Here is a 13,229-nt window from a genome sequence, read left to right on the forward strand (position 1 = left end):
CGTCAGCAGGCCGTGCTGAAACTACTCAGCTTAGGAGATAAGAGGCACACGGCCCACGAACTGCTGCAGGGTCTGACAGAGCAGACCGACCGCTGGCTTGCGCCGCTCAGCCTCCAACCGGGCATGGTCATGTGTGACAACGGCCGTAACCTGGTGGCGGCTCTGCAGCTCGGCAGCCTCACGCACGTGCCATGCCTGGCCCATGTGTTTAATTTGGTGGTTCAGCGCTTTCTGAAAAGCTACCCCCACTTGTCATACCTGCTCGGAAAGGTGCGCCAGCTCTGCGCACATTTCCGCAAATCACACACGCACGCTGCCACCCTGCGGACCCTGCAACATCGGTTTAAGCTGCCAGTGCACCGACTGCTGTGCGACGTGCCCACACAGTGGAACTCTACGCTCCACATGTTGGCCAGACTCTATGAGCAGCGTAGAGCTATAGTGGAATACCAACTCCAACTTGCGCGGCGCAGTGGGAGTCAGCCTCCTCAATTTTTTACAGAAGAGTGGGCCTGGTTGGCAGCCATCTGCCAGGTCCTTGGAAAGTTTGAGGAGTCTACCCAGATGGTGAGCGGGGATGCTGCAATCATTAGCGTCACCATTCCTCTGCTATGCATCTTGAGAAGTTCCCTGCAAAGCATAAAGGCAGACGCTTTGCGCTCAGAAACAGAGTCGGGGGAAGACAGTATGTCGCTGGATAGTCAGAGCACCCTCCTGTCTATATCTCAACGCGTTCAGGTGGAGGAGGAGGAGGAGCATGAGGAGGATGAGGAGGAGGGGGAAGAGACAGCTTGGCCCACTGCTGACGGTACCCATGCTGCTTGCCTGTCATCCTTTCAACGTGTATGGCCTGAGGAGGAGGAGGAGGATCCTGAAAGTGATCTTCCTAGTGAAGACAGCCATGTGTTGCGTACAGGTACCCTGGCACACATGGCTGACTTCATGTTAGGATGCCTTTCTCGTGACCCTCGCGTTACACGCATTCTGGCCACTACGGATTACTGGGTGTACACACTGCTCGATCCACGGTATAAGGAGAGCCTTTGCACTCTCATTCCCGAAGAGGAAAGGGGTTCGAGAATGATGCTATACTACAGGGCGCTGGTGGACAAACTGATGGTAAACTTCCCATCCGACAGCGCTAGTGGCAGAAGGCGCAGTTCCGAGGGCCAGGTAGCAGGGGAGGCGCAGAGATCAGGCAGCATGTACAGCGCAGGCAGGGGAACATTCTCCAAGGCCTTTGCCAGCTTTCTGGCTCCCCAGCAAGACTGTGTCACCGCTCCCCAGTCAAGGCTGAGTTGGCGGGAGCACTGTAAAAGGATGGTGAGGGAGTACGTAGCCGATTGCAGCACCGTCCTCGGTGACGCCTCTGCCCCCTACAACTACTGGGTGTTGAAGCTGGACACGTGGCCTGAACTCACGCTGTATGCCGTGGAGGTGCTTGCTTGTCCTGCGGCTAGCGTCTTGTCAGAGAGTGCGTTTAGTGTGGCTGGGGGAATCATCACGGATAAGCGTACTCACCTGTCAACCGACAGTGCCGACAGGCTTACACTCATCAAGATGAACAAAGCCTGGATTTCCCCAGACTTCTCTTCTCCACCAGCGGACAGCAGCGATACCTAAGCAATACGTAGGCTGCACCCGCGGATGGAAGCATCGTTCTCTCTCACCATCCAAAACGGGGACATTTCTGCTTCATCAATCTGTGTATAATATTCCTCCTCCTCCTGCTCCTCCTCCTGAAACCTCACGTAATCACGCCGAACGGGCAATTTTTCTTAGGGCCACAAGGCTCAGTCATATAATTTTTCTAAACAATTTTTATACGTTTCAATGCTCTTAAAAGCGTTGAAACTTTAACTTGAACCAATTTTTCGTTCAACTGGGCTGCCTCCAGGCCTAGTTACCACTTAAGCCACATTAACCAAAGCGATTAATGGGTTTCACCTGCCCTCTTGGTTGGCCATGGCCAATTTTTTGGATGTACATTAGTACTGTTGATACAGCAATTTTTGTGGGCCCTCGCCTACAGTGTAATCAAATGAATTTTTAGCCCACCTGCATTACAGCTGACGTTACATCCGCTGTGTTGGGCAATGCAATGGGATATATTTATGTACCGCCGGTGGCTTCCTGGCACCCACCCATGCTGTGGGTCCACAGAGAATTATAAATGCATCTGTTTCCACTCCTAAAGAACCCCAGTCAAACTGGGGCATGCAGTGTGGGCCGAAGCCCACCTGCATTAAGCACGACATTACTACCTCAGCTGTGTTGGGCAATGCAATGGGATATATTTATGTACCGCCGGTGGGTTCCAGGGAGCCACCCATGCTGTGGGTCCACAGGAAATTATAAATGCATCTGCTTCCACTTCTAAAGAACCCCAGTCTGACTGGGGCATGCAGTGTGGGCCGAAGCCCACCTGCATTAAGCACGACATTACTACCTCAGCTGTGTTGGGCAATGCAATGGGATATTTTTATGTACCGCCGGTGGGTTCCAGGGAGCCACCCATGCTGTCGGTCCACAGGGACTTCACAATAGGGAGTTGTACCTGCCTGTGTCTATGAATTAAAAACCGTGGTCTGACTGGGGCATGCAGACACCTTGACAGAATGAATAGTGTGTGGCACATAGGTTCCCCATTGCTATGCCCACGTGTGCAGCTCCTGATGGCGGTGGCATAGGATTATATTTCTCATTGCTTCTGTACAGCATTGTGGGCTATCGCCCCGCCCCTTTTAAAGAGGGTCGCTGCCTAGCCGTGCCAACCCTCTGCAGTGTGTGCCTGCGGTTCCTCCTCATGGCAGACGCACTTATAAATAGACATGAGGGTGGTGTGGCATGAGGGCAGCTGAAGGCTGCGCAGGGACACTTTTGTGTGCGCTGTGGACACTGGGTCGTGCAGGGGGGGTTGGGCAGCATGTAACCCAGGAGAAGTGGCAGCGGAGTGTCATGCAGGCAGTGATTGTGCTTTGTTGGAGGTAGTGTGGTGCTTAGCTATGGTATCCATTGCTAATTAGGGTTTTTCAGAAGTAAAAGTTGTTGGGAGGGGGGGGGGGGCACTCTTGCTGGTATTGTGGCTTAAAGGGGTTGTCCCGAGGCAGCAAGTGGGTCTATACACTTCTGTATGGCCATAATAATGCACTTTGTAATATACATTGTGCATTAATTATGAGCCATACAGAAGTTATAAAAAGTTTTATACTTACCTGCTCCGTTGCTGGCGTCCTCGTTCCCATGGAGCCCGACTAATTTTCGGCCTCCGATGGCCAAATTAGCCGCGCTTGCGCAGTCCGGGTCTTCTGTAATCTTCTATGGAGCCGCTCGTGCCAGAGAGCGGCTCCGTGTAGCTCCGCCCCGTCACGTGCCGATTCCAGCCAATCAGGAGGCTGAAATCGGCAGTGGACCGCACAGAAGAGCTGCGGTCCACGAAGACAGAGGATCCCGGCGGCCATCTTCAGCGGTAAGTATTGAAGTCACCGGAGCGCGGGGATTAAGGTAAGCGCTCCGGTAAACTTCCTTTACTTCCCTGCATCGGGGTTGTCTCGCGCCGAACGGGGGGGGGGTTGAAAAAAAAAAAAACCCGTTTCGGCGCGGGACAACCCCTTTAATAGTGGGACCTGTGAACTTGAGATGCAGCCCAACATGTAGCCCCTCGCCTGCCCTATCCGTTGCTGTGTCGTTTCCATCACTTTCTTGAATTGCCCAGATTTGCACACATGAAAACCTTAGCGAGCATCGGCGAAATACAAAAATGCTCGGGTCGCCCATTGACTTCAATGGGGTTCATTACTCGAAACGAACCCTCGAGCATCGCGAAAATTTCGTCCCGAGTAACGAGCACCCGAGCATTTTGGTGCTCGCTCATCTCTACTTGTGATACTTAGTCAGTGGTATACACCAGTTCTAAGGGTCAGAGGCGTACCTTGAATCTCCCGGGCCCTGATGCAAAACATGTAACAGGGCCCCCAACTATAATGCTTTACTCATAGTACTGGGTTTCCTATATGGAGAAGTGAGGCATTATGGGCCCCCCAAGGCTCTTGGGCCCGGGTGCAACCGCATCCCTGCATCCTCTATAGTTATGCCCCTGCTAAGGGTATTGGTGAAGTTTTGGTTCAGTTTCAACTCATTCGGACAGAACTAAACGTTTGCTGAAATTTGATCAATCGACCCAACTTTTCCAAAGTTTTCTGTAGCATGTAACAGGGTGTCCAAAGTTACAAAACCTCCCTTCATGTCACCAATGTAGGCTAAACATGGCCATATTTAAGATATTTAATAGCAGGTTTAACAAATCCAGGTGGGATATATCAGCACACAGTATCTCACAGCCATGGCCCCTCCAATCTCACTCGCAGCAATCTCCAGGAAAGTATATTAATATTTTGAGAAGTAGCTACACGGTCTCCACAGAAGTGAATTATTAGGTAACTGTGCATGCTAGAGCCATGGGCAATACTCTGTACTTTGCTTTCACGTGTGCGGTAACCCGTCCCTGCATACCGTTCAGGGTGGCATTACACAACTGTCTTGCAGGAAGACTCGGCTGTCGCCAATCAAACACGTATTGGCGCTTTGGGATCAGAGGTAAAGTGTTTACTAGATGTATTTCTGTTAGAAGCTGATCAAGGTCTGACACGTGCGTAGCTGGCGACACATGCACAAAGATACTGTGAAGGGATACATGGTTTAAACAGGATCAGACATCTTGTTACACCTCTCTGGAAGTATTGATTGGATTTCTGGAGTTACTGATGAGAAAACTCATTTGTTCCTAGACCAGTTTCCTACCAGTAAAATGTCCGAAAACCCACTTCACAAAGTGACTTAGGGTAAATGCAGTGTATTCCACAGTTTATCTGCCGTTTCAATTGATTTATGATGGCTGTTGTGATGTTATGGCTTGCTGCAGAAAGTTATCACAATCAAGTTGAACTTTGCCACATCTGTACATAATGTGCGGCATTGAGATATCTACAGTAACTGGTCATACTCTATGGGATCTCTAAGTAGGTATCTGGTACTAATGGGCTACAGAGCGGGTTAAAGTGACAGGTTAACACTACTGTAGAGTAGTTAACACGTCACCAAACTTTTTATTGGATTTCAGCAGAACATGTATATTGACAGGCAGTGTTGATGTTGTAGTTGGATTTTTTTGGTCACCCTTTCCCATGTATTAATCCATTGCAATGCAATTTTGGATTCACGGTCTCCTAGGGGGCTTTCTCTTTCTGCCATTATACAATGGCGCCATCTGCTGGCTAGAGCCCGTACTGTGCTATGGGACATGCGGGAGAGGCCCTTGACAACAGAGCGGCCAGTAATATACAGTAAGAATACCCTGCCGGACGTCTTCCAACATCAGAGCTGTACAGCCTTCAACCAGAATGTCTTTAGACGTCAGACAGTGAGTGGATTGGAAAGGGTTAAGGGTATTGTTACGGTGCTGACAGAGCTATGACTTTCAGGTTTAAGAATGGGTTTAGGGTAATGCTAGCATATCTACATAATAAGTAATTGACTAGTAACATCTACCTCTGTTGCCAGCACTGATAGGCTGGCTGGGCTGTCTTTTAACCCAGTTGGCCTATGAGTTTTAACTGAAATGTATGTAAATTAGCCCCTTAGTTCAGAGGATACCAGTTACACTGTTTTGTATGCTGGTGTGAGTGAATGTATAGCTTAGCTGTCCCTATTTTGTCCCCTTTCTGTCAGCTAGTTGTTGCTTTCAATTAACAAGATGTTCAGCAGGTAACTGCCTACGCCCTTGCAAGAGATAAAGGTCCCATCATAAACAGAATAGACATCCACTGGACCATAGTCAGCTTGTGATAACAGCAGACTCCCCCTAGAGATGTGACTCGTCAGCTTCTGATCACTCCATGTTACGGAAGATAACCAGTTATAAAAAGATGATGTGACAATCTGGTAATGCGCATGTCTGTTTCCCCTTGGCATAAAGCCACTTGCATTCAGCTATAAAAACCACACCTGGCAATAAAAAAGTAAACTCACTCTTGTGAACACATCTTGTGTGTTGCCTGTGTTGATTCTCCAAGCATATTCCAACCACACCCAATTTGACACCCACATTATATCTAATAGCGCAGAAATTTGGCGCCCGAACAGGGACTTGGACATCGTCTGTACCTTCTCCAGACCTAGACGGGGACCTCTATTCCGGATGGAGAAACCACACACAGTTGCATAAAAGCAACTGCATGTGATTGTGCTCCATTCTAAACGTGATCACGTCATCCTCCTGCGAGCTTACCTATGCATACTCACATGTGTAGGGGCTCCTAGGAGTGTTTCAGATGGGCATATGTGTTTTGCATGCTATCAGCACCTCTTTTTTTGTGCGTGTATTGGCATATTTCACTGTACTTTTTGAGCTTGCAGGGCATGTTCATTTGCACGTTGTAGAGCAACACGCCTAAATTTAAATGGCTATCTAGTCTAATGAGTTCCAGATGTGTTATTTTCCTGTGGAATTGTGCAGTGTTTGGCGCATCAACTGGAGTATTGCGAGCACATTTACACAACCCCCAAAGAAGTCTATGAGGACCTTTGGGGTGCAAATGCACACAAAAATTGAGCACGTGAGTGAAATGCACACCTAAAATTGGGAAATTTGTACGAATCCATTGACATCAGTGGGTTCTATTTTCTGCGTATTGCCCAAATACGCACGCAAATACATCCATGTACAGGAGCCCATAGGGCTTCTTCAGATGTCCGTAGAAAGGTACATAGGCCAGTGACAGAGGAGCTTATTCTGGTCCCTTTTATGCATCTGTAATACAGGCAGCTGTCCGGCCTGACCGTGGATATCCTGACTCGAACTCTGAGCATCAAAGTTATCTAATATGCTTCTATTCAGTTCAGTGTAGCGTGGTCAGGATGGGACATTTATCCGTACTACAGATACATAAATGTGGCTGGAATATGCTTGTCTGTCACGGGTCTTAGTGCACATTTTTAATTCAAGGTAACTTTAAAGTTAAAATTATTTTTTTCCATGTCAAAGGTGTTCATAGCCTTTAGGGTCTTACAAAGACTCATTGTCACCAATGTTGTAGTTCAGTTCTGTTGGCATGGAGCTATAGATATAGGATGCTCCAACTGGATAAGTGGCGAGATGAATTAATAACATAAGCGTGTTGCAATTTCTACATTATTTGCGTAGTGCGAGCATTGTTATTCAGTTTGAATGAACGGTGAGCCATATAAATAGCATAGGTGTGCTGCACTAATATCACCCAAGGGTCCTTTTAGACGGGCCGATTCCCCTTCGAACAAGCGAATGAACAAGTGACATCACCGCTAACTCGTTCGCCATAGCACAGGACTTTGAAAAAATAGTGGGAAGATAGGCCCTGCCATATCTTTCTCAAACGTAGTATTTACCTGCAGAAAAGATAGTGTAGGTCCTATCTTTTCTCGTCTTTACAATAAACGGGCGAGAATCACAATAGTGAAAATGAAACCATGGAAATCAATTGAATTCAGTGCTTTGGATTTTTTCGTTACTATCGAGATTATCACTGCCGCGTAGCGGGACTAAAACATGTTCATGTGTTTAAACTCTGAGCCCAACCATAGGTGAATGACCCAAAAATAATTGTCGTGCCTACAGAAAATGACCGACGAATGAAAAGCTAACGATTCTCATTCGTTGTTCAGTCGTTTGCTCGTGTTTAGAAAAAATGATCGTTCACTTTTGCTCGTTTGAACGATTTTTCGAACGATAATTGTTACGTCTAAAAGCACTGTAAGGGCTCCGTCACATGGCGGTGTTTGTGCAGGTATTTGTGCGCAAAAAAACAGCGCACGCAAAATACAGAGAATAGACCCCATTGATTTCAATTGGCTTGTTATTAAGCGCACGGTTTGCATGTGCGTTTCGTGTGCACACAAAAATATAAGCCCTGCCCTATTTTCCTGCGTTTTGTGCAGCCATACAAGTCTATGGAAGGTGCAAAAATACGCAAGGGGAAGGGTGTGCCACTGTGCAAAATTTGGGGGAAAGAAAACATCTGGACCTTATTAGTAGAGATGAGTGAGTATACTCGCTACGGCACATTACTCGAGCGAGTAGTGCCTTAGCCGAGTATCTCCCCGCTCGTCTCTAAAGATTCGGGGGCCGGCGGGGGGCGGGAGCGGTGGTAGAGAGCGGGGAGGAACGAGGAGGAGATCTCTCTCTCCCTCTCCCCCCCCCCCCCCCCCCCCGCTCCCCGCCGCAACTCACCTGTCACCCGCGCCGGCCCCCGAATATTTAGAGACGAGCGGGGAGATTGAGGCTAAGGCACTACTCGGGGACGATCGAGTAATGTGCCTTAGCGAGTATACTCGCTCATCTCTACTTATTAGGCTTTAACTCGCTAGAAATCCACAGAAAATGGCATGTCACGCGCGTGTGAACTTGCCTTGCATGCATAAAAATTACAGTTCTTTGCACAGACATGCATAAAACACGCAGATTATGTACCTCTTCAAACCTCATTCACCTGCAAACATGCTGCAGCGAGCGTTTTTGCGCATATGCTCGTGTGTATCTGCCCTTATTGTGGCAAATGCCCCGCCTATACAGCACACCCCACTCTCCCAGTGTACTGGGTGAAAAGGGGATATCAGTCATGGGATTGTACCTCCTTTAATTCCTGGTGTATGGCAAAAGCTTTATAGAGCTACAGTAATAGTTGGTGTCCTACTGAATACAGCAGTACTGCATTTCTAGGTTCAGTAGTTCAACAAGAACAAAAAAGACCGGCAGCAAATTGCAGCCGAAACTTTTGAATATTTTTAGAGCTAACAGAAACGCAAATAAATCAAATTTACTAAGAACTGTTCAAAATGGCTGACAGTCTGTTATAAACAGCGTAAAATAATCACCCTAGCCACAGAAGATGAACCTGTTACCCCGTCAAATTGTCTAGAGGCGGTGGATACAGTACAGTGATCAATGATATCACTACACACTTGATCTTATTTTTAATATGTCATTAGATGACACAAAGAAATAAAAACCTATCTGGAAAATGTAAATGTTGTATAGATCTTCATTTGTAGGGAGTCTTCAAGTGTACGAGTTTATTGAGAGCATCATTGCATGAATACTTGCATATTGATTTTTACAATTGCTCTATCGACACTTTTCGCAATCTAGATAGCATCACATGACTGAGCAAAATACATTTATAATCTTAGTGTACATAGTGATTGTCGCAGGCTAAATTGCTTTCATTAAACAGCAATCATACAGGAGGCTTAGAAGCCAAGATAAGAAGGCTCTTCTGAAAAGCCCTCATATTAGAGAAATGGTAACCTTTGCCGTCTCAGTAAAATGGCAATGGCTGACTTCCCTGGTCTAAATGTAAGGGGGTGAAACTCTATTGATGTGCCTGTCTGTATGTGAGTGAAGTTGTGTATGGTCAAGGACCTTTGCAGAGAGAAGTCACATGATTTTATGCACTGGGATTTTGTGGTTGTGGACTGTGGCTCCACATTACTGCCCCATACAGAGAACAGGCCTAGGTCCTGTCCACCTTCAAGAATCATCAGGTACATTCTCTGGCTCCTGATATGTAAGGGAGGGAGCTGCATCACAGTTCCTGAGCAGTGCAGTCAGTCAAAGGATATCTGAAAGCAGCAGTGTGGAGCAGAGCCAAATAGTGCCCCCCAGCAAGATCTCCAGGCCATAGAATGGTAGAGTTGTGAGGGACCTCCAGGGTCATCAGGTCAAACCCCCTGCTCAATGCAGGATCACTAAATCATCCCAGACAGATGTCTTTTCAGCCTCTGTTTGCAGACTTCCATTGAAGGAGAACTCACCACCTGCCGTGGCAACCTGTTCCACTCATTGATCATACTCACTTCTAATATCTAATTTGTGTCTCCTCCCTTTCAGTTTCATCCCATTGCTTCTAGTCTTTCCTTGTACAAATGAGAATAGGGTTGATCCCTCTGCACTGTGACAGCCCTTCAGATATTTGCAGACAGCTATTAATGCATTGCAAGACACCTGGTTGGATGAGGTAGTTGAAGACTATTCGGGAATTGATCCCCCATTATGTTCTGACAACTTCTATAAGGATAGGTCTATGATGTGGTAGGATTCGGTGTATAACGATGCAGCTTCTTTTGAGCATGAGAGGTTGAGGCCTATGGCTAAGGATGATGCATGCAACAATTATGCTGTAGATTCATGTTAATGGTCAGGTGCTTTGCTGCTGCCAATAAAAGAAGATGTGTGGATGATGCATGCACCAGTGCATTTTGCTGAGTAATGAGATATCATGAGGACGGAGATTGTTTAATCCAGTATTGTCACTTTAATAGGGTTGATATTGTGTTATTATGCAATGTTTAAGTATCTAACCCTCCAATGGAGCATAACGATGTAAATATCACGTTCTCTAAATATAGTTTGATTCATTTACAAATTGCCCTTGTCTGTCATCACCCCGTCATCATATAACCTTGCCTATTACATTAAAACTAATGGATGTTCCTTGTTTCGCCAAAAAAGGATCCAAGCACAGCTAAGATTCTATAATGATGCTCCAGATATTGCTGATTTGTGCTAGTCAAGTATGCTGGGTGAATGGAACTGATGGCCATCATTACAGTGCCCGTAGGGAATGTCATGACAGCTGAACCAAGCCATCACATATCTTTAAAATAACCAGAAATTGGAAGAAGCAAGCAAGCTGAGATCTCAACCACCCATCAGAAACTTTCCCTCAAGAACTAAATCAGCTACACTCTAGCAGGATTGTACTATTATAATAAACAATATGCCTACCACAGCACAGTGCTGCAGACATGGAATAAACCCATATGAAACAAGAGTCTTTGACTCAGAGATGTGTCCATGGGGTACCCCTTTTTAGTTTAAGTCCCCAATAACTGACATCTGACCTTACCACTTGCACCACCAACTTCATGGTTGCACCTAACCATAGGGACAACATCACAGAAAAGGAAATATAAAACACAAAAAAATCACAGAAAGAGGCTGTATACTCACTGATATACTGATACAGGAGGACAAGCATACACACCACTTATCCCCCAACATGCAGACAGCCAGACTGCTAAATGGAGGAGCAAGTAACACATGTGAAGGACACTGATAAACAACTCACAAACCATCCTTATACTGAGGGAGGTGGCTATTTAGTGCTTATTTCTGCAGAAATGAGTAAATACAGGGTGTAAGGCCACGTGGTATTTGTAGTGCACCATGCAGGCTTACAACCTGTTAGAAATACCATATATGAATCCAGCGAGCTGCCCTGCACCCCACAGGTGAACCACACTGGCACCCTGGGCTTCCCCAGCATTCAAAGCCATACTGCATGTTACTGATAAATACCAATAATTATGAGGTATTGGTTAATATTTTGGCCAAAATACGTGAACTTACCACCCACATCATGGGTCCACATTTATTGTGAGTCCCTACACTAGCATTAGTTAAAATCACAAAAAAGGAAATATAAAACAGACAAAAAAAAAAATCACAGAAAGCGGCCATATACTTATTGATATACGGATAGAAGAGGGCAGGTATATACACCACTTATCCCCCAACATGCAGACGGCTAGACTGCTAAATGGAGGAGCAAGTAACACATGCAGAGGACACTGATGAATAACCACTCACAAACACTCCTTATATCGGGGGGTAGGGGTGGCTGCGTATTCCTACACAAAAGAGTGTCTGTTTTTTGTTTGTTTTATATTTTCCTTTCTGTGATTTTAACTAGGGACCGACAATAAATGAGGACCCGTGACGTGGGTTGTGAGCTCACGTATTTTGGATAAGTAGTGTATATGCCTGCTCTCTTGTATTATTATATCAGTGAGTATATGGCCACTTTCTAACCATAAAGACAGCCCCAAAAGGTCAATAACTCATCTATTGCATTTTTAAAAATACATTTTAATGCATCCATCTCCTCCAGAGAAGGAAGGAGCATGATGTCTCATTCTAGATTCAAATCTGACCAAAGACAATATCTGCATGGAGTTTTCCATTTCCATGCAGATGTTGTTCTTGGTCAGACTTGAACCTAGGACCCCAGCACTGCAGGGCAATAGTGCTAACCACTAAGCTACATCCATTAAAAAAGGACCACTTCCTTTTCAGGGCTGTTAGACAGTATTTAGTACTAGTTTAAGGGATTTTATGAACCTTCTGTTCAGCAGACACAAATCACCTGAGGTTTGGGTTTTTAATGAACCAAATTTTTAGCAATGTTCTGCATGAATTCTGGTTCTACAGGTTCAGTTCCTTCATCTCTACTCCATTTGCCCCTCCATCTCAAATGGACATGTGACATCTGGTATCAGTTTTAGATATAAGAATGTCTGATGAGCCATACTCAAACTGGGAGTTTTCTTGAATATATGACATAATATTAAGGTAAAAGTAGGTTCTGAATCAGTTTGACTTTCATCTCCTTAGTCTTTAAGTGCTGTCCTTTTTTTGTCAAACTTAACAAGAAGGCAATTGTTGCTGCCCCTCTGTGAAGGAGTAAATAAGACTTAAAAACAAACTGATAAATAGAGAGTAACGACCTGTCCTTTTTAAAAAACAGCAAAGCCTCCCCAACTATCATGCATTATTTACAGTAGTGGTTCCAATGTTCTAATATGAGGCACAGGAGTCTTTTGAGCCCTCTTAGACTATATTGCCTGGGCATGACCTCAACTTTAGGCCTCATTCACATGAGCGCTGTCCGCACACATTACCGGCACGTGCCGAAAGTGCTTCTATAGGAGCCAACGGATCATGTGAGCGGGCTACTTTACGTAGTTGGAATTAGCCCGTTCACGCGATCTTTAGAGCAGTATAGCCACAATCTTTGCATGCGGCTGTACTGTGCACGGACAGCGCTTATGTGAATGAGGCCTTACAGTAACACCCCTGCTTCTTCTTATACTGTATGTCATCCTCTATCCTTGCACTTATTTGTAACTTCACAACATGATGTGTTCCTTTCACATACCTTATAACCCTCTTCAAGGGTAGGAACAAAGATCAACATACTCTTCTACTTCTGCTGAGATGATTTTGAGAAGCCCGTTCTTTCATCATCCACTTCAGAGCCATATACGCATAAATAGAAGAAAAGAGCTGACAAAAGCGCGGGCTTAAACTTAGGTAGGTGGAGACTTCTTATTCCATAATGCTAAAGCCAAAATTG

The sequence above is a fragment of the Eleutherodactylus coqui genome, chromosome 2, assembly GCF_035609145.1.
Source record: "Eleutherodactylus coqui strain aEleCoq1 chromosome 2, aEleCoq1.hap1, whole genome shotgun sequence".
Classification (NCBI taxonomy): domain Eukaryota; kingdom Metazoa; phylum Chordata; class Amphibia; order Anura; family Eleutherodactylidae; genus Eleutherodactylus; species Eleutherodactylus coqui.